Source organism: Sardina pilchardus, chromosome 18 (assembly GCF_963854185.1).
Source record: "Sardina pilchardus chromosome 18, fSarPil1.1, whole genome shotgun sequence".
In the NCBI taxonomy this organism is placed as follows: Eukaryota; Metazoa; Chordata; class Actinopteri; order Clupeiformes; family Clupeidae; genus Sardina; species Sardina pilchardus.
In genome coordinates this window covers 29,996,569-30,019,068 of record NC_085011.1, presented here as the reverse complement: position 1 = coordinate 30,019,068, position 22,500 = coordinate 29,996,569, and the positions used below count along the sequence as shown (strand labels likewise).

Genomic DNA, 22,500 nt, shown 5'->3' with positions numbered 1-22,500 from the left:
TAAATACAATTGTATAAATTGTAATTGAAGCACACTGACACTAGCAATGTCTCCCACACTCAGAACTATGAACTAAGAACTTCATAATTTGCATACAGGTCCCAACAAACAAAGAAACAACATCCCAGCTCTGCTGACTCTGAAGTGGAAGAAGAGGAAGAGGAAGAGGAGGAGGAGGAGAAGGGGGTGAGGAAGTAAAGAACAGGACAAACACTGGCACAAGGGAAGGCAAAACACCTGCCAGCACTTCTCATCTATCCACAGATTATAACAACGGAAGTGTGCGTATAAGTGTTGTGTGTGTGTGTGTGTGTGTGTGCACGCATGTGTGTGTGTGTGCGTTAATGTGCGTGTGTGTGTGTGTGTGTGTGTGTGTGTGTGTGTGTGTGTGTGTGTGTGTGTCTGTCTGTCTATGTAGGCTTCAATGTGATTTCCAAAGTCATCTAGTTTTATTTCACTGTTAGCTACTTGATCATGACTTCATTCCATGACTACTGTTGAAACACCGATGTATGTACATACAACACATTATTGTTCCTATTTTATCATTTTTATGGTGTTGTTATTCTGAGGTCATTTCAGGAAGTCATGGATTTGTCAGTGGATACGTTTGATCCTTTTATGGATATCTGAAAAACAATGTGAAATCTGAAAATGCCTGGCTAAAGTGATATTTCATGGCATTTTGCAATGCACTCACAATTACAGTTAAATGGCCCATAACAGAAGAGAATGTGCAGTCATTCTCTTTTGACCGTAATTTGGAAGCTGTCATGGTTAGTGTTTTATTCCCACTGTCGTGAAGCGTCTGGCGAGCGTGTGACATGATACGCAGTACCCTTGTCCTGTAATGGAATACTTCTTTTTTTGCTTTGTGATGCTGAGGCCTGAAAGTTGTGAGAAACTGGGAAAAGTGTCACCTTGGAAGACACTATTCCGATTTGGATTTGATGAAGGGGAAGACAGGGAGAGAGAGAGAGAGAGACAGAGAGAGAGAGAAAGTGATACAGAGAGATGGTCGATAAAAGAGAGGGGTGGGGCGTATACGAGGATAGCGACAGCAGTAAAGTTAAAAGTGGAAAAACGTATGAGACTGCACAATGGGAAAGCACAAATTTGGACTTTGATTAAGGTTTCTCTGAGAGAGCACGGGACACAATACGATGGAAACAATAAGAAAAAAAACATAGAATACCAACATAGGAAGAATGAAGAATAAAGAACAAGCATGGGAAAGATAGAGTTATGGAGAGGAGGGCAGTGAGAAGGCACAGATGAAGGTGACCTGGTGTGGGCTGATGGAGAGAGAGGTGCAGAGGGGAATTCGTTAAGGATGGAGAAAGAGAGAATAGCAGGGAGAAAAGAGAACTGAAAAAGACAGAGACAAGTTAAGTTGTGGAGAGGAATTGAAAAACAAAAACAAGGTGAGAAAGGAGGTGGGAGACACATAGAAAGCTGTGCCACTCGATTGGAGAGAGGCGGAGGCAGGTAGGTAGGTGAGGTGTTGTTGTTGGTGCTAGTGTTGGCATTGCCGGTGATGTTCCTGCATGTGTGAGTGACGGTCGTTGTGGTAGCACCGGCGACGGTGATGGTATGATGGTCTGAGCCGGCAGGCGGCGAGCAGTGGAGAGGATACGGCAGGGAGAGCTGATGGATGGGCTGTTTGCGAAGGCCGCTGGAGCGTGTAAACCATTATTTCCAGAAGAGAGGGAGGAGGAAAGAGGCGAGGAGAGGAGGAGGAGGAACGGAGGAGAGGAGAGGAGAAATCGAGAAGGAAAGGAGGAGACGGGGAGAAAGAATGCAGAAGAGAAGAAAAGGAGGAATGGAGAAGGAGAGAGGTCTAGAGGAGGAGAAGAAAAGTAAGCAAAGAAAAGGGGAAAAAAATCAACAGTGATGGGATGAGGAGAAGTTAGGGGCGAGATAGAATACCACGAAAGGACGAATCAAGAGAGCTAAAGGGATGACATGGAAAGGAGAGGAGAGGAGAGAGAGAACATGAAAGAAAGACGACGTAAGCAGAAAGATCAAGCACACAAGAGGAGGAAGTCTACGAAACGAGTCGATCCGTGTGAGTCTTGGCATGGGCAGCGTGTCAGAGTGGCCCCCACGAGAGCAAACAGGAGTGCTAATTTTAAGTGACACTCGGGGGGGGCTTGAGCAGGTGAGATAATCCCTTCCTGACGATGATGAAGGGATCGGAGAGAGAGAGTTCGGAGGAGAGGAGAGAGAAAAAAAACACAGCAGACCCAGAAGGCCTTGAAGAGACAGATAGAGAGAGAGAGTGAGAGAGAGAGAGAGAAAGAGAATAACAAGTAGAGGAATGGGATTGGTAAATAAGCCGATAACAGCTGCCTCAAAGTGCTGCAAGACTGGTCTTGAGAAAGGCGAGTGCATCATATACAGTATAACACCCACCTCGCTTGCCACATAAGACACCATCTCCAAAAGCATGGGGTAATTGAAGAGATGAGAGCAGGAGACGGACATGGGGAGCAAAGGAGGGAGGAGATGAATGTACACAAACAGGATCACACGACGAAGACGCTACACTATTTTGGGAGAGCAAAAGCAAAGAGGCCATGGAGTTGGTACGATAAATGCAGAGAAAAGGCCAGGAACATGAGAGTGAGATAGATAGAATCATGAGAGATGGTGAGGGAGAGAGAGAGAGAGAGAGAGAGAGAGAGAGAGAGATGGAGTGTCATGAGCCAGACTGAGAAGCAGAGTATGAGGAGTGTGTAGAAGAGAGGCATGAGAGAGATTTTGATTTTAGAGTTTGTGATTTTTGCTTTAGCAGTACTATTAGTTTAAATGGTCATGCCAATAAAGCTTATTGAATTGAACTGAGAGAGAGGTGAGGGATAGAGGGTGGAGGGAGAAAGAGGGAGAGGGAGAAAGAGAGAGGGAGCGAGTGAGAGGGAGTGAGGAGAAACTCAGTGCACTCAAATGAGATGGGAGTCTAGAGTGTGAGCCGGCCTCTGGATTTCTAAGCTGCTCTCGGACAGTGATAAATCTCCCACTGACGACCCGGCCACTTTGGCCTCTGTCCAGCCCCCTACAACTCTCATCCACAGACCTCTGCTCCCTGCCCTCTCTCTCTCTCTCTCTCTCTCTCTCGTTCTCTCTCTCTCTTCTCCTCCTCCTCACCATTCACTCCATCTCTCCATCCCCCCCCCCCCCATGTCTCATTCCTTCTCTGAGAACAGGCTGTCTGCTAACTGAGGAGTGCTGGACTAAAAGACCAGATGTGGGAGAGATGGAAGGACAGATGGGTAGAGGAAGAAAAGTGGGAGAGAAGGACACAGAGAGACAGGAGAGGAGGAGTAGGAGAGGAAGAGTAGGAGAGGAAGAGTAAGCAAGGAAAAGAGAGAGAGAGAGAGACTGGTGCTGATGACAAGCAATGCAATACGGCACTACAGGTTACAAGCTTTTTGGGATGCATACATACAGCATAATACTAAATACAGTGGCATACCCACATATCAATATGCAGTCATACTTACACATCCATACACATACCCCTACCACGCATCCATACACAGATGCAAACACACACACACACACACACACACACACACACACACACACACACATGTATACTCATACACATGTATATATACTCAAAAAATGACACAAGTTTGCCCACAAACCAAATGCCCCCCTCTCCAACACACACAGGCACACACGTAAAGGTCCACACACACACCAGGGAGATAGATAAATAATTACGGCCATAAGTGCCAGCCAGCAAATGGGCTGCCGGTAGTTTAACTTTCAGTCGGCTGACAGACGGGCAGAAAACAATAAGCTGAGGTGCTGCTTGCCGGCGGAGAATGGTAAATAAATAAATAAAATTACAGCGCCAGCCATTAGGCCTTCAATCTGCCTGACAAGCAAAGCCCCTTTCTGCCAGAGAAATCCCTTCTGTGGACACAATTAACACCAGAGAGAAAAAGGGAAACAAAGACAGAGAGAGAACCAAAGAGAGAGAGATGGAGGAATGGAGAGACATAAAGAGACAGAGAGAGAGAAAGATAGAGAGACAAGAGCTGAGTGAAGAGTGTATAGTGGTAATATTTTGTGCATATGAGCTGTGTGCACACATGTTTGTGTGTGTGTGTGTGTGTGTGTGTGTGTGTGTGTGTGTGTGTGTGTGTGCGCGTGTGTGTGTCTTTACACAAAACCACTTAAAAGCCTCATGTGCCAAAAGCTGCTGAAACCTGCGCTGTCTCAGCCTCCGTGGTTCAACGAGCAGATTAGGCAATTACCGTCTCCGCTCGCTGCCTGAATAATTAACTCATCAGGACCTGACCGGCCTAAGCCGCCTCTGGTCCTCAACGACCCCGCCCCCGCATTTCCCCGCCGCGTCGCCATTGGTGGAATTACATCCCCACCCGTGTCAGTCTTCCAGAACCAAACTGTTGCCACTTCAGCACGTATAAATCCACACCTCATTGACATACCTGTCCAAAAAGCTATTCATTCACTCACCCTGAAAGCAATCAGGTTTCTGACCCAATCCTACAGTGAGTGGGTAATTGATTTAGCATCAGTAATTACTAATGTTTGCTACTGTGTCACTGCTTTGAAGTCATTTTGGTGACGGCAGATTGATGGGTCATTTGAAATGACTAAATCCATTTGTCTCCTCTCCCACTTTCAATTATGACGCAATTCCAAAGAAACACTTCTCTATTCCTTTTTAGAGTGTGACATCCATGCTGTGTCCTTCCATGGAAAAAGTCTTCCTTTTTTGAAAAAAAAAAGTATATTTTGGGGGGCTTTTTATGACTTTAATGTCAGAGACAGTGGAGAGTGACAGGAAGTGAATGGGAGAGAGAGTAGGGAATCGAACCTGCGTCGTCGACGTGCGGTGCCGATGCCCCAGCCAGTTGCGCCACAGCTGGAGCCGGGAAAAAAAGTCTTCCGTGACGTTAAATTCATAAGAGCACAACAGGTCAGTGAGCACGTACTCTTTCAACCTGTGCGCTCCACATCAACCTGTAGTATCCCTCTGCAGCGGCGGCAGCAGCACCTAGCCCTGGTCCCTGGGATGCTCTACACTAAGGAATGCACTCCGGGGCCGCGTGGATCTGCTGGGACTATTGGATTATGGGTAGCCTCTGCGGGACATCTCTGCATAATCAAGGCCAAGCAGAGGATGTGGCAGCCAGGCATTATCAGCACATAGAGAGAGAGAGGGAGGGAGAGAGAGAGAGAGGAGGGAGGGAGAGAGAGAGAGAGAGAGAGAGAGAGAGAGAGAGAGAGAGAGAGAGAGAGAGAGAGAGAGAGAGAGAGAGAGAGAGGAGGGAGGGGATTTTTGCGAGTTGCAGCCACAGGGGGACTTCCTGCTCCTTAATTATTATTGAATTAAGAAAAGTGGAGGAGCTCATTAAAAGAGCCCGGCGTTTAGTTTGGCCACAGCGCAGGGAGCAGGTTCTGCAGACTCATAAATAAAACCACAGAATCATACAGTTATACTCACAAACACACACACACACACGCACACACACAATTAAATATGAGCTGCTGTATATACAGCTATATTTATCTCTTAAACCCCTCATCCCCCTTCCATATGAACTGAATATGCTGTTAAAATACAATCTCTGTTGAGATTTGGTTCAGACCCGAAGAGCCTTTTAATTCCTTTGGAATTTCCAAACAGGTCTAGCCTTGGTCTTGCATATTGGAATGTTATGTAGCTGCAGCTTAGTGCCAACATTAGACCATTTGGACAACCAAATCATATATTTCAGACCTGGCTCAAAAGATACTCTGCAGCTTATGATATTGCAAGACATGGGCATCTCTTTTTTCATAGGGATCGGAAAAGTAAAGGAGGTGGTATCGTAATTTATATAGAGCCAAAATCTCATGCGCATGCCTAAGTCTTTGACTAATACAAAACAATTTGAGGTTAATAGTCATTCATTTAGAACATGGAGATGATTGTCATTTGAACTTTCCTGGCTGGCAAGGATGCCTTCTGCTCTGTGTCATGTGTATCAGCTGAAATGTCATCTAAAGAACTCATATTGATTTAAATTGGGACATCTTTTTAATCTCGATTTAGTCATTTCTTAATAAACTTTTCTGTTTTAATTCGTTCCAGTTTTTAATTTGATTTTGATTCTGTTTCGATTTCAGTGCCACTGTTGTCTATTGGCTTTTTTATACTGCCATCTTGTTCAGTGCTCACTTGTTAAAATATATAATTTACAGTATCTGAATGTGATTTCTTCCCTAGTTAAATAAAGGTAAAATAAAATAAACATATTTTTTTTCATACGAGATCCCTTACACATCATGTGCCTCTACGTATAGCATTCATAATATTGTCATTTCTCTTTGCAGCTCTTCTACAGTACGTGGCGGTATCAAAATCCCACCATCTCAAATGCAAACCACCCTCATTGGAAAAGACAAATAAATAAATAAATAAATAAGAAAAGAAAGAACTGGATGAAACACACACACACACAAACACAAATCAATCCCATTCCCAAATGCAAAGATGTCACATTTTCCAAAGCCAAAAGCAATCAGGCAGGCGCCTCCATATCACTCTCCAAACATGTCTCATCCACATCCACATCCACATCACACGCCTTCACCACTCCCCCACATCAGCGCATCGCACAAGTGTTTGCTACCTGCAGAACAGAATCACAGGAGACACTGCAGTCGCCTCCGTAATGAGGGAGCTGGCAACTCATGGACCCAATCTATCCATTACAAAAAGAAACCAGCATCTCTCTCTCTCTCGTTCTCCCGCTCGGCACACTCACACACACTCGCTACGGCATTAAGCTGTGTTTTTTATGATGCAGAATGACACCAGCTGTTTTCGAGGGCCAAAAAAAACATATTACTGATACATCTGTACACCAAGCAAGCCAGCAAGAAAGGATCCAGCGGAGCAGAATATTAAAGTCTCATCCGTAAATAAATGTTGTGTTGTGCGAGCCACTTAATTGCCACGTAGAGAGTGATTTTAATCCGGCAGATCGGGCTAAAGTGGATTAGGAGATGAGAGCGTTTAATCAAACCCTGGGATAATTACACATCGCATTGCCTGACACAACGAGCTTGCTTTACTTAGCCTAATAATGTGTAACCGTGGCGACCCCAGGGTACCAGGGCTACACACACACACACACACAAACACACGCTGAAGAAATATTCTAATGTTGCACAAACATGTACATGAACTCGCACATACAGTACATACACACTATTTTACATCATGACCATATACATGCACATACTGTAATCAAATCAACCACATACATACAAACATAGATATTACCTACTTCATCAAATGTACATTTTCATTTCATTACACACACATGCATGCTTGCTCCAACATACACTGTGCAAAGCGTAAGCAGGTAACACTCAGACAGATAGCTTATGGGACAGGCTCTGTTAAAGACCCACTCTAGCCACTGATTAACCCTTACTTTTCTCCATAAAAATATCTCTTCATGGCTCTGGAATTGGATCGTATGCATCTCTACACCCTCTGCCTCATCTCAGATATGGGGAGTTAATTGTAACCACCCAACATAGCTCACAACTCTGCCTACTTGCACCATGCAGCTCTCACATGAGTCTGAATTCTGTAAACTTTAATTCACACAACACCACACAAGGGCGATATCTAATATTGGAGTAATTTAGCCAAGCTGGCCTACAATTGATGCATTTGATTTCCCTTGCTTTGTACAATGTTAGAAACGTTATAGTCGGATAACAGATTAGTTGAAATAGGTTCAACATTGTCAAACAGCTTGTGAACAGATTGTCAACGATAATATATGTAAAATAGCAAACTAAACCAGCAATAATCAGCCAAGATAATGTTACAAGGGTGCAGAATAGGAATGCACACATTTGGACTTTGGTTAAAAATCAAGCCTTCTCTGAGAGAGCAAGGAACGAAATAAGACATAAACCACAACAAAAACAGAATAGCAACATATGCTGCCTTCTCTCTTGATAAAAGAGATACCTCTCTACAGTATGTGATTTTTTTCCCTGACTAAATAAAGGTAAAATAAAATACAGTTAATAAGCCATGATGTTTTGTATATTCCCATCATGCTATGTATTACAGTATAACACAAAAAGCACCTGTTGGACAGGTTAAACACACACACACACACACACACACACACACACACACACACACACACACACACACACTCACAGAGAAGGTATGAGAGCATGGCAGGTTGTGCTAACATGTGACTGGAATCCTCTGGACTCCTGCTAAGGAGCTGACAGGAAGAAATGACGAGAGGTGAGGAAAGGAAAGAAGGGTAGAGGGGGGACAGGAGAGAAGGAGGGAAGAGGAGAAGAGAGAGGAGAGGGATCCACTCTTCAGATCAAATATCCATGTTCTGTTTGCCAGGGCTCTGCTCCTTCATCATCCTCATAAACAAACATGGCTGACCCAGGAGAGCCTAGCTGGCAGGACACAACTTCCACTGAAGCTCTGCCCAGACACTCTCTCTCTCTTTCTCCCTCTCACTCACTCACTCACTCACTCACTCACACACAGACAGACACAGACACACACACACACACATTCCATCATTGTCGCAAACTGATCCATTATAAACACAGATCTGCAATCAATCCAGCTATGACGCCAGTGTGACACTGGGCTGAAACAATGGTAGTCACACTGCCTTTAGATGTGGCCTGTTTCCTCTACATGATGTGTCTCCTGAGGGGTGTTATGTCGTTCACTTGAAAGATAGCCGGAGGTGTTTATGTGCCTCATGAAATACACTACTGAGTATGAGAGGTGATTCAACGGGGCCTAAAAACCAAAAGTGCCTCACAGAATTTCAAGTCCAAAGATCAAGTTCAGATGATGACTTTAAGTCTGATTTGTCAACATTCACCTCAGGCACACTTGATGAAAAACAATTTACATTTTCCTCAGGGAATTTAACACAACGTCCAAAAGTTAATTCACTTTTCCAATGACACTCTTGAATTGTATGTTATCTGTGAATATTAACTATAATTGTTTTGTCATTTGGGGCTAGCTTGACGAGCCAGACCCACATCAAGATGTTAACGGATAAACGGTTGTCTTTAAAATTCCCTCGCAATAGGATAGTGCTACAATGAATCATCTTGCATTCGATTAGAAGGATGCTTAACAGTCACAACTTCTGGTTGCAGGTCAGTCGTCATTATGTTAAGCCTGCCTACCGACTCTAAACACGATGTAATTGCCTGATAGAAGTTTAATTTTCCCAGCTCCCAAATCAACAGAGAGTTGCTAGACTACCCTGCCAGCATATTAGCTAGAAATTGCTAGGGGGAGTTTAGACTATTTTGGGGCTTTATTTATGTTTTTCAATATACAAGGTGTCTGCAATAAATGAAAACAAAGATGTAACATTATCATGAGTCAAACACTGACCAATCAACACTCTTTGCTGACGATTACATCATGACCACCCTTCAGTCTGATGCAACTGCCTTGACAGGCGTCATAGCAACTGTCACCGTGTGGTGAAGGCTGCAGGGGAAACCTGATCAGAGGCTATCAGCTCACCTGGAGGCCTGGGCCAGGACAGCCAAGACAACAGCAGCAGCAGCAGCAGCAGCAGCAGCAGCAAGGTCAAAGTGGGCGCTAAATTAACTGCTGATGATGAAACTGCAGCACAAATGGATGCTTGTAACTTCCAAATATGACCTAAATTAAGCTACAAATGTCGAGAGACACTATAAAGGTGCACCACACCTCATAAATGTGTTTACATTTCTCTCTTAGTAAACACATATACTGACTAAAAAAAAAAGACATCTATTTAAAGCATCTATTCTGAAATAGGTACTACTGTATGTTTATTCTGCCACGAGACTTTCATGCAGTAATTGGTGAAATCTATTAGTAAATATGTCACACTCCTTAACAGCCTCTGGTTGCCCGTCTGCAGAACCTGGAGCTGAAAAATGTCATCGCTCTCTTCAGGAACCTGAGTTTACAATTATTTAAAATCTGCCCTTTACACAGTGCAGCGTGTGGCTGAAATATTTTGTCATTTAAACAGATGAATGCGCTGAGAACATTCACAGCTAATTGACTAATTAGTCTAATTAAGTCACTTGCCAAACTGTTATTTGGAAAACATGGACTCTCCATGGAGAGTGAGAAAACTAAAGTGCGAGTTGGCTTTACCAGCCAAAGCAAGCAAGCAGACATAAACACACTCTTTCTCACTGACACAATGGCAACACGCAAACACAACAACGTCCCTTTAATTCTGCTCTCCCACATTCACAAATTTCCAACACGGACAAGAACAAGATCTCCCTATTTCAATGTGCCTCTTTCACATGCTCTCCCTTGCTCTATCTATCTCTCTCTCTCTCTCTCTCTCTCTCTCTCTCTCTCTCTCTCTCTCTCTTTCTCTCTCTGTCTGCCTGACAGCTGCTGTCCTGTGTTTGATTCAGTGGCCAGCGTGAGAATGTTCTGGAAGTCCTCCTGCATGAGGACATCTGCCCAGGCCAATAAACAATAATCTTGACAAATTGGCCTCGTCCAATCACTCATCAACACCCTCCCCTGCTACCCTGCTCCCCCTCCCCCCGCCGCACCCCCTGCCACCCACTCGGCCTCTGAACAAGCCATCAAGAGGTCCGACATGGCTGACAGTCCGGGCCACCAATCAGAGCAGGACCCTGTTGGGAATGACAGTGTCGGAGTCGTGCCGAGAGGACACAGAGACCGCCGCAGCCAACGCAGGGGAGCGTTGGGAATGACAGCAGCGTCACAAATATCAGGATCGTGCTCATATACGAGCTGTGCTTGTGAAATATGCCACGGAAAGATTCAGTGAAAGATGTGTACATTAATGTGCCGAACAGACCTCTGGTTGGGGGAGGGAATCCACAGCCTGTCCCAGTTATGGCTTATCTTGGCTTGGCAATTTTTGCATATGCCAGTGTGTGTGTGTGTGTGTGTGTGTGTGTGTGTGTGAGAGAGAGAGAGACAGCAATACACATACATGTAGGGTATGTATGAGAGCACAAACACACTTACACATATCTGCACATCATGTGCACACAAATACAAAATCACACAGACACTCAAACATACACACACACAGACCTACAGTAGGATAGGAGCCCAGACATATTACCTGCTGCTCCTGCACTAAACGCTCAGCGTGAGAGCAGCAAGTGCTAGAGAGAGGCGATGGTCTGGCGGCTGATAACGCCACTCCTGCCGGGTAACCCCAGTGTGTGCTTATTCCTAATGCAATGTCCCATTAAAGCGGTGCGAGTGTGATGAAAACCCAGACACCCTCAAATTGCCCTGTCAATCAAATGGCTCCCCCAAAACTGATTAAATACACAGGTGCTCTGCTCACTGATGGACAGCTAACCTGACTCCTCTGGAGACACACACACACACACCTACACACACCTACACGCACACACACACACACACACCTACACACACCTACACGCACACGCACACACACACACACACACACACACACACACACAGAGACACACACACACCCACACAACTATAAACACACAGGTGCAAAGAATCACACATACAGAAATAAACTGCAAATAAATAAACTGCAAAACACACACTCTCACAGTCAGGTGCAAATACTCATGCACACAAATGTCAAAGTCATCAAAAAACATTGGGAGTTTTTTGTCATTCTTCAGCAGTGTGTTCAACTACAACCTGACCAACAGTTGAACCTGATGTGAGGTGAACCAGGACACAGAGAGCATTATCATATCACAGTTTGTGTGTGTGTGTGTGTGTGTGTGTGTGTGTGTGTGTGTGTGTGTGTGTGTGTGTGTGTGTGTGTGTGTGTGTGTGTGTGTGTGTGTGTGTGTGTGTGTGTGTGTGTGTGTATGCACAATTTTTGATGCTATTAAAACCCACCTTAAACCATTTTTTTCTAAAGCGGATAGTTGCGGTCCTTGTTTATGATTGGTTGAATCGTGTTCAATGCCGTTGTAAATCCCAGCACAACCCCTCACATTGACAATGTTAATTTAATGATAAATGACCTTGCCTATTTGTAATGAGAGTGAAACTCGCCTCTTGTGTTGTTGCCGCCGTAGTTGGAATATATGATAGTGACGTCAAAATGGATACCTCAGGGCTGACCCGAGGTATCCAACCCGGCTTTGCATTCAAGTGATTTTTCCTCTATCGGAGGTCGGAATTTCCGAATATCCGATGTGACATGAAGGCACTATCAGCCCAGGATCTCTGTGCAGATGAATAATTCTGTGAGGGTGTGAATCGGAGAGTGAGTGTCAGATTCCATCCGCTTGCCTCACTTCTCTGCCTGGGCTCGCTCGTCTCCACAGAAACTCCATCTGTCAGCGATGCACTCCTACACACACAACCCCCTCACGCATCTGCTGTGCAGATAATCACACACATGTACACACACACATACACATACCTCCCCCCACACACACATATACCGCCCCCCACCCCACACACACACACACTGTTGCGTTTTGTATCGTATCTGATAATTACAGGGCTCCGCTCCTATAATGTCTCAGCTGAGACCGCTACTCAGGGTGTGTGCATATATAAACCTGTTAGACTACCGTGAATCCCTCACTCTGCTAACCTGGTTGTGTGTGTGTATACTATCTTTAGACTCTGCATGGGATTTCTGCCTTGCTAAAAATAGTTTGTTTCCCCCTTTCTGACTCTTTGAGGCGACTGCTCAGCGAAAAAGGGGAAGTATATATCAGTGTCGTGTCTGTGGCAAAGGCCCCTTTTCAATGGGTTTAGGATGCACGAAAGGACTGATACATGAATCAAAATCCTTATTACCTGCAAACGTGCTTAATTATGTAGTTCTCTTCTTATAGGGGGACTTGGCCATTTACTGCATAAACTAATCTGGGACAATGATTCTAAAAGTCTTCTTCCTATTACAAAGGCTGATGCCTGTCAGTGTAGGGACCATGGGGACCTATTCTTAGTGGTCACAGAAAGATTCATATATAACTGTTCTAGTGACAGATTTCTATGACATAGAAGACAACTATTAAATCTAATTTGGGATTGGGAATTCAGATATATTCTCCTATTGTGATGAGGGTGAATGGTTGGGGTTAAAGGGGTTCTAGGTTCCTAATTATAAGTTGTGTAACACGGCTGGGGGAAAACAGTTTCTCTCATCCCACCGTAAACATACAACAAAATTAATCTAATTCTAAAGTCTTGGCCAGATAATCAACTATGGGGTTTCCTAGGACAAATCTGTATAGCACTCATTGGCATATAACAGATCTAAATGATAATTTGTACTCCGTTTTTACATACATTAGTTACTAAAAACAGATTTCCTTATCTTTGCTTGTATGGTGCAGGTTTCGGACCTTACAAAGGCCCCCGAACATTAATTTTTTTACGGAACCATGCCTGCTAAATGCAATCCAGTGTAATTTTTCTACAGATACATGTCTGCTAAATACAATCTGGTGTCATTTAATTACAGGACCATGTCGGCGAAATACAGTTCGGTTGGTTTTGTGACCGCGTTAGTGTCTAGGCCTTCCTTCCTTAATACACAGCTGAGTTCGCTACTCCAGTGTATGTCAATATATTGTGTAATAAGTGTTTGCCCATTAACAGTGTCTAGAAAGTAAGCCCTTCAAACGGACAACTCACCCCTTTCCAGCCGGGTCTCCTTGCAGGCGTGCGCCTCTCGCAAGAAAAAAGTATTCTTGCAAGGAGATCAATATTCTCGTTGACACAGGGGAGGCAAAAGAAAACTCGAGGAAGGACTCTGCTGCCTTTTAACAGAATCCCTAACCTAGGGTTAGGGCTCTGACTTTATTGAAATAAAAAAATCTTCTTGCGCTCAGTTGAGGAAGTCCAGAAGAGGTGATGGAGAGCGCGCTCAGTCCCGGTCCCGGGATCTTTTTTATATTTGCCCAGCTGAACCTGAATCTATCACTGTTATTACAGTCAGCTGATTGGCTATTTGTTGTTCCTCTTTCTGGTAGCTACCCTCAACTCTTCATACTTAAAATACTGACACAGCACACTGATGTTGCCCATACATGGCTCTACGCTGGAACTATTAAACTTAAAACTCTAACACAGCATTCGGATGTAACCCATATATGGGCCTAAGCAGGAACTACCAAACCTAAAACTCTAACACAGCATTACTCTATAAGCCTGACTAAAACACTTTAAGAGCTAAACATTTATGTTCTAAAGGATTAAGCAAAACACATTCTAAAGCTAAACAAAACCACACTTTAAACTTCTAGTAAAAACACACTTCTACTCTAATTAAATATTCTTTTCATACCAGTTATCTATCATTGCTGCATTTGCACATTTTTATTTGGTTTAGAGCAAGCTGGAATCAAGCAGTTATATTAAGACTTCTATCTAGTGAACTATCTCATATAATCTTTTGTCTTTTCCACGGTTCACATTTTCTGCCACTTTCTACACCCTCCTCTTGAACCGTGGGAAACCGATCTCCGCTGATTATCGCCGACGTTTTTGGAGTTGTCTGTTCATCCGCTGAGGGTCAAGAATGAAGACGGCGTGGGGGTCCAAGTCATCTGGGTGGGGCGTCTTGAATCGGTACCAGCCGGCCTCCTCGATGTCTCGCCTCGTGATGGGTTTGTGGTTCCTCGCGTCCCGACAGCGGTGGCCCCCGTTTGTACATTAGCTTTAAGCCTGCCCTCCTCTTCAAACCCTATCCTATTTAGTTTCGAGAGGAGGGTTGTTGTTGGTCCCACTCCCTCCTCTTTGCTCTCAGCTCCTCTCTCTGGGCTTGATTCATTGAGAACCACTCCTCTGTGCTGACTCGTGGTTTCCTTGCACGCTCCTGCCCCCCCAAAGGGGGGGCATCCCCAAAAGGGGGCTTCCTTCCACTGTCGTTTGTATTTTGTGGTCCCTGTCTAATTTGCCTGTTTTCGTCTTGTCTAGCCGCCCAGTTCCCCTTTTGGTTTGGTTCCACCTTTTCTCGGTTGCGGTTCTTATCTGTAGCGCGAGTAAACTGTGTGCTCTGGCTCACTGATGCACTTTGGTCCCCGTTTTCATTTTTCGCCTGACTCGACTTATTCACAGCCTGCTTGTCTTTTGTCTTAACCGCGCTTGTTTTTCTATCATATATGTACATTTGCTGTTGCTTATCTGCATTACTCCAACAAGGCCAGCCTGCAGCCAAAGTTAGACCTCCTGGTATCGCATTTAATAGCCTCTCTTGTTGCACTGCGCTGGCTCCTTTGTGTACTGCTGTTTTTATGGCCTGTTCTAGTGATATTTTCTTTTCTGTCACCTCTTTGGAGAGAATGTTGAGTTGTTCTTCCAACTCATCCTCTCCTGGGGCTCTTTTGTGGGCCTTCACTAGGTCAAAACATGTGCTACCTGGGGGTACCCTAATGCCTTTGTTCACACTCAAGGCCAGGTTCATTGTTGGGTCCTGAAGTAATTCTTCTGGGAGTCCGGCATCTATACATCTCTTGAGATAGACTGCATCTGATTGACTCTCTACTCGTGGGGGAAGTAGGGAGAGAAGCTTTACACTGCTCATCCCTGTACCTAAAATTTGACTCTTTAAAAATATAGAGGAGCCTAATTCGGGTTGGGTTACAGCAGTGCGGTTCTCGGGCCGCACGCTACTGTTCCAGGTTGACTGTGTGGATAGGGGTCTCTCTATCTCATAGGGTGCGCCTTGCGCATGATACTTTTCTACAGACCTATCTCTCCTATCACATCCTTGTTTGTAATAATCATATCCTGTTGCTAGCTGCGCCTCTTTCCATGTTCTGGTGATGCCTGTCAGGCCCAGAACCTCCGAGGACGATGGGGCCTGGCTAATAATTTCTCTTTCCTCCCTTGAGGCTTCATACCAGGGAATGTCTGGTCTGTTATTCTCTGTCTCTCTATACTGGTAGGTCTGAGAGGTATTCAATGGGCAAAAAGCTACACCTTCATTGGTGGACCATATAGGTGGCTTACATGGGGGGGCATCACTATTTTGTATTTTATATTTAACTGGCTGTGATTTTTTGTTTTCCCCTCTAATATACTGTATGGGGTCGTGGGGAGGCGCAAATGATACTGTGGAGGGGGGTCGTGTGATGGGCGCTGCCTGTCTTATGGGTGTCTGTGGGACATGGACATTGGCGGGTCTTAAAGGAGTTGAACTTTGTACTCGTGAACCTTCATATTGAAGGCCACTCGGAGTTCCTCTTTGGGGGGAGGGCCTGGGTGTTCGTGGCCAGACTGTGGTTCTCTCTCGGGCTCGGCCTCTCTCTGGTGTGATTGGGATGTGATATCTTATGTCTCCCTCTCGCTCCTCCTCGCTCTCATCTGTCGAGGTGTTCTCCCCTGTGACAGGGGTGGGGAGAGTGGTGAGACTTCGGAAGGTCCCTGATGTGGCACTGGTGTGCTCTTTTGTGGCCGGGCTGGGAAGAGTGGGGAGGCTTATAAAGGTCCCTGATGTTGCACTAGTGTGCTCTGCTGTGGTCGGGGTGGGGAGGGTGGGGGCCCTAAGAGAGGCTCCTTGCGTCGCGCTTGCGTGCGCCTGCCTCATTAGACACTCTAAAAATGCCTCATTTTCTTCTATATCAACTAAGAATCTCACTGTCAAATAGTTTGGGGCTACTCCCCATGGGTAAGCTCCCGCAATGGCTGCAAACAACTCCCACTGTCTAAGACCTAGAAAGGCTTTTCTTTGAGTACGCAGTCTTATAGTGACAATGGGGTCATCCTCATCTGCTGCGTCTGCTATTGAGTACTTGATAGCTGACATGAAATCATTTATTTTAGTATTTTGTTCTATCTTCACCAATTGCACTGCGGAATACCATTCCCTAAGGGCTCCTGGTGAGTTCAGCCTTACCATCTGCCCTGGTTTAGGTTCCCCTATGCTGGTGGCTACTATGCTACGGGCTATGCGGTATCTAGCTGACCCGAATGTCCTCCTTATCTCAGCCTCATCAGGAGGATCTTCCATTATGTCAACTTGCCTTAATACAGTTAAAGCGCCTATGTTCACAGATGGGGCCTGGTCTGGTGGTGCTGCTAGGAAAACCATTTTTTCTCCTCCTATCTCGGTCACAATCCCCTCCCTTGGGCTAGGAGGGTCGGGAAACCTAGGTTCTTCGGGATCGGCATTTGGGGTTGGCCTTATTATGTGGGTAACTAAAGGTTCAAGGATTGGGGCTAGTGGGTTTGGCATTGGTGGTGTGAGAACTGTGATCAAGGGTGCAGTGGGGACGTGTGTCAGATCTCCTCCTGTGGCATTATCTTGGTTGGTGGGGACTTGGGCTAGGGGTTTCCCTAACTTGTCGTTTAGATCTTGGAATTTTTCTTCGGTAAGGGCTATTACTACGAATTGTTTACCTGAGTTGGACAATATCACCTGCTGTAGCGCTTCTGTGGCTGCCATTGTGTCATAACCAAAAACTCCATCACCAAACGGGGTGGTTATTATTGTTCCTGATGCTGCTAACGCAGCCTTTTCCATTAAATTTTGCAGGTATTGCACCTGTTGGTTGTGTTCCATTGTTCCATCATGGGCTTCATAAGCTACATGTAAGACTGTGCTAACCTGTGGGTCACTTTTGACTCTCTGTGCTACCACTGTTCCCGATCTCAGCGGGAGTTGTGATAGTAGGTCAGCTCGATTCTTACGTGTCTCTTCACTCCAGCGCCCCTGTACTGCAGCAGCTACTCCTGCTCTGTGGGACAGCTGTACGTTTGCCGGGTTAAGAAAGGTGCCCCTGTCCGTACCAAAATCTAAATCCAAAACATTTCCTAGGATTAACCTACAGTTTTGTGTGGGATTAGAAATGCGTATTGGTCGACGGAGCTGTCTTCTGCCCCCTGGGCTGGGGTGTCGGGCTATGGCTTCTCTTATTGCTCGCATGTCAAAAGGACTCTCTTGCTCGTCATCTGCTTCCTCTGCAGGATCAGAGTTATCTGTCCATTCACTATCGGCAGCCGCAATACCGTCCATTCTACCCCAGTCTCGGCTGATTTATAACTGTTCCTTTCCTTCTAAGTACTCTCGAATAGGTGCGGTTCCTCGTGGGTTTGCAACTTCCACTTCACTCTGCGTTCTGAGATCTCGACGGATACAACCAGTAACACCTATGATATGTCTTATACTCACGGATACAGTCAGCCTCTGTCGGCTTCAGTGATCGAACTTGGTTTGGCCAGTAATTACTACTATTAGATAGACAGGATATGTAAGGGCTGGTTCCTAATAATAATCCTTTTGTCTTTTACTGGGTCGATTTGCGCCTGCGCTATTATTTAACGAGACTTTCCTGCGCAGTTGGAGCCTTTCTGTTTTCCCAGTGTGTACACCACTGGGTTAAAAGAGCTCTCCCGTGCTTCGAAAACCCTATACACTCGATTTGGGTATTGTGGGTTCGAGCGCTTTAGGCTAGTGTGGTGACTTATTTGTCTTACTCAATCACCGCCTACACGTTGGGCGCCATGTTGCGTTTTGTATCGTATCTGATAATTACAGGGCTCCGCTCCTATAATGTCTCAGCTGAGACCGCTACTCAGGGTGTGTGCATATATAAACCTGTTAGACTACCGTGAATCCCTCACTCTGCTAACCTGGTTGTGTGTGTGTATACTATCTTTAGACTCTGCATGGGATTTCTGCCTTGCTAAAAATAGTTTGTTTCCCCCTTTCTGACTCTTTGAGGCGACTGCTCAGCGAAAAAGGGGAAGTATATATCAGTGTCGTGTCTGTGGCAAAGGCCCCTTTTCAATGGGTTTAGGATGCACGAAAGGACTGATACATGAATCAAAATCCTTATTACCTGCAAACGTGCTTAATTATGTAGTTCTCTTCTTATAGGGGGACTTGGCCATTTACTGCATAAACTAATCTGGGACAATGATTCTAAAAGTCTTCTTCCTATTACAAAGGCTGATGCCTGTCAGTGTAGGGACCATGGGGACCTATTCTTAGTGGTCACAGAAAGATTCATATATAACTGTTCTAGTGACAGATTTCTATGACATAGAAGACAACTATTAAATCTAATTTGGGATTGGGAATTCAGATATATTCTCCTATTGTGATGAGGGTGAATGGTTGGGGTTAAAGGGGTTCTAGGTTCCTAATTATAAGTTGTGTAACACGGCTGGGGGAAAACAGTTTCTCTCATCCCACCGTAAACATACAACAAAATTAATCTAATTCTAAAGTCTTGGCCAGATAATCAACTATGGGGTTTCCTAGGACAAATCTGTATAGCACTCATTGGCATATAACAGATCTAAATGATAATTTGTACTCCGTTTTTACATACATTAGTTACTAAAAACAGATTTCCTTATCTTTGCTTGTATGGTGCAGGTTTCGGACCTTACAAAGGCCCCCGAACATTAATTTTTTTACGGAACCATGCCTGCTAAATGCAATCCAGTGTAATTTTTCTACAGATACATGTCTGCTAAATACAATCTGGTGTCATTTAATTACAGGACCATGTCGGCGAAATACAGTTCGGTTGGTTTTGTGACCGCGTTAGTGTCTAGGCCTTCCTTCCTTAATACACAGCTGAGTTCGCTACTCCAGTGTATGTCAATATATTGTGTAATAAGTGTTTGCCCATTAACAGTGTCTAGAAAGTAAGCCCTTCAAACGGACAACTCACCCCTTTCCAGCCGGGTCTCCTTGCAGGCGTGCGCCTCTCGCAAGAAAAAAGTATTCTTGCAAGGAGATCAATATTCTCGTTGACACAGGGGAGGCAAAAGAAAACTCGAGGAAGGACTCTGCTGCCTTTTAACAGAATCCCTAACCTAGGGTTAGGGCTCTGACTTTATTGAAATAAAAAAATCTTCTTGCGCTCAGTTGAGGAAGTCCAGAAGAGGTGATGGAGAGCGCGCTCAGTCCCGGTCCCGGGATCTTTTTTATATTTGCCCAGCTGAACCTGAATCTATCACTGTTATTACAGTCAGCTGATTGGCTATTTGTTGTTCCTCTTTCTGGTAGCTACCCTCAACTCTTCATACTTAAAATACTGACACAGCACACTGATGTTGCCCATACATGGCTCTACGCTGGAACTATTAAACTTAAAACTCTAACACAGCATTCGGATGTAACCCATATATGGGCCTAAGCAGGAACTACCAAACCTAAAACTCTAACACAGCATTACTCTATAAGCCTGACTAAAACACTTTAAGAGCTAAACATTTATGTTCTAAAGGATTAAGCAAAACACATTCTAAAGCTAAACAAAACCACACTTTAAACTTCTAGTAAAAACACACTTCTACTCTAATTAAATATTCTTTTCATACCAGTTATCTATCATTGCTGCATTTGCACATTTTTATTTGGTTTAGAGCAAGCTGGAATCAAGCAGTTATATTAAGACTTCTATCTAGTGAACTATCTCATATAATCTTTTGTCTTTTCCACGGTTCACATTTTCTGCCACTTTCTACAACACACACACACACACACACACACACACACTTTCAACCCCACCACTCACCTCACACATACAATGACCCTCATTTATCAACCAAGCGAAGGAATAATCTTACGACTCAAGTGCTCACGTGTGATTCATGGAATCGTTCATATCACTCCAATTTAGGCGTAAGAATAAACATGTGTTGGCGAATGTGGCTCCTGAAAACGAGCGGTAATTTACATATCATCCCCCAATAAATGCTTCTTCTAGACTAGAGGCCTCGTCCTTAGAATTTCCAACATGAAGAGAAACGTTTCCGACCTGGAGATAGCCCAAATAATGTTGCAAGTCCAGCTGAACCTTGTTCATTTTGACAGCTAGAAAAGCTAGCCTAGAAATCTAGACGCCCCTAACGGGGAAGTCTAGCAACTTGATATTCGTTTGACTTGGGAGCTGGGCTCAGGCAGAAACCACCGAACCAATCACATCGTATATAGAGTCGGTGGGCGGGCTTAACATAATGATGACTGACATGCGACCAGAAGTTGCGACCGTTAAGCATCCTGCTACTTGAAAACAAGAAGATGATTCGTTTAGCGCTATCCTATTGCGTGGAGGGGGAATTTGAAAGACAACTGTTTATCCCACCCCTCTGATTGAGCCCTGCCTACGGTGAGTTCCCAGACTCTACATCTTGATGTGGGTCTGGCTGGTCAGGCTACAGAAAAGCATCATCAGAAATAATAGTGCTTTAAGTGTAGCATACTTTATTTCCACAGAGAGAACACATCAGACTACAGATACATTAATTACAAAACCATACTGCAACTGCATCTACCCTTTTGTATGACTTTCCAATCCTCCCCCGATTACTGCTGTACTGTGCTATGCTGCCTAAAAACTTGTGTGTATGAGTTGAAACTTGACGTGAGACTGAAGCGTAGCCACCGCTCACATTCAAATTGATAAATGCCATGCTTTGTGTGGAAATGAGCGTAGGCCTGTCCTACACCTGTTTCAGGTCATATCTTTGCTTCATAAAGTGTGTGCCTCTGCACTCTCACAAACACACATATAGCCTACAGATTCCTTTCCTTTCTGACACATATGACACAGACCAGTCGTACCAAATGGAGGATACTACAACATGAGGAAAAAGCCATGATTACCAGAGGTGTAGAAAAGTATTCAAATATTGCAGTCAAGTAATACTTTGATACTTTAATACTTTGATAGTACTAATATTTTGATAAACTATTACTCAAGTACAAGTTAAATTACCCATGTGTAATGTACAAAAGAGTAAAAGTAAAAATAAAAAGAATAGAATAGAATATATACTTTTTTGATACCGTTAGAGAAATTCAGTTCTCTGCATTTAACCCAATTTAACCGAATTAGTGAACACACAGCACACAGTGAACACACAGTGAGGTGAATCACTCAACCCAGAGCAGTGAGCTGCCTGCATAACCAGCGGTGCTCGGGGAGCAGTGAGGGGTTAGGTGCCTTGCTCAAGGGCACTTCAGCCGTGGACTGGTCAGGGATCGAACCGGCAACCCTCAGGTTACAAGCCCGAAGTACTAACCAGTAGGCCACGGCTGCCCCAAAAAGTAGTTTATTTAAAATGTACCTTAAGTAAAAGTTTGTTTTTTGGGGGAGGGGCCAAAACAATCAGCCAGTCAGCTACAACACTATACTCTGAGGGCATGTTCCAGATATTCAGCTGCTGGATGCATTGTTTTCTGGGGCTTTTTTCGTACCGATACTACTCATGACCTTGAGAAACGGAGATCTATGTGAAAAATCACTGGATTTCTCCTTTAAGTTTGAACAGCAGTCGACTTTCAAAATGAGTTGCGCTCACCCTTGCTTGCTTTGCAGTGAACAGTAATCCAGCACAACTGTAAAGCCACTCACAGGCAGCTGAGGCAGGCAGACAGGCCCAGGTCGAGTTTCAAAGAGAGTTTTTTTTTTAATATCTGAAAAGGAGTTGAGCAGACCAAGGGCGTTGGACTGATTACTGGG

At 44.6% G+C, this 22,500-nt stretch overlaps 1 protein-coding gene across 1 annotated transcript in view; it reads right to left on the bottom strand.

Annotated features, from left to right (window-relative positions):
- cdh23 (cadherin-related 23) overlaps positions 1-22,500 on the bottom strand; it is a 233,552-nt gene that overhangs the window by 205,686 nt on the left and 5,366 nt on the right. The window lies entirely within an intron of this gene.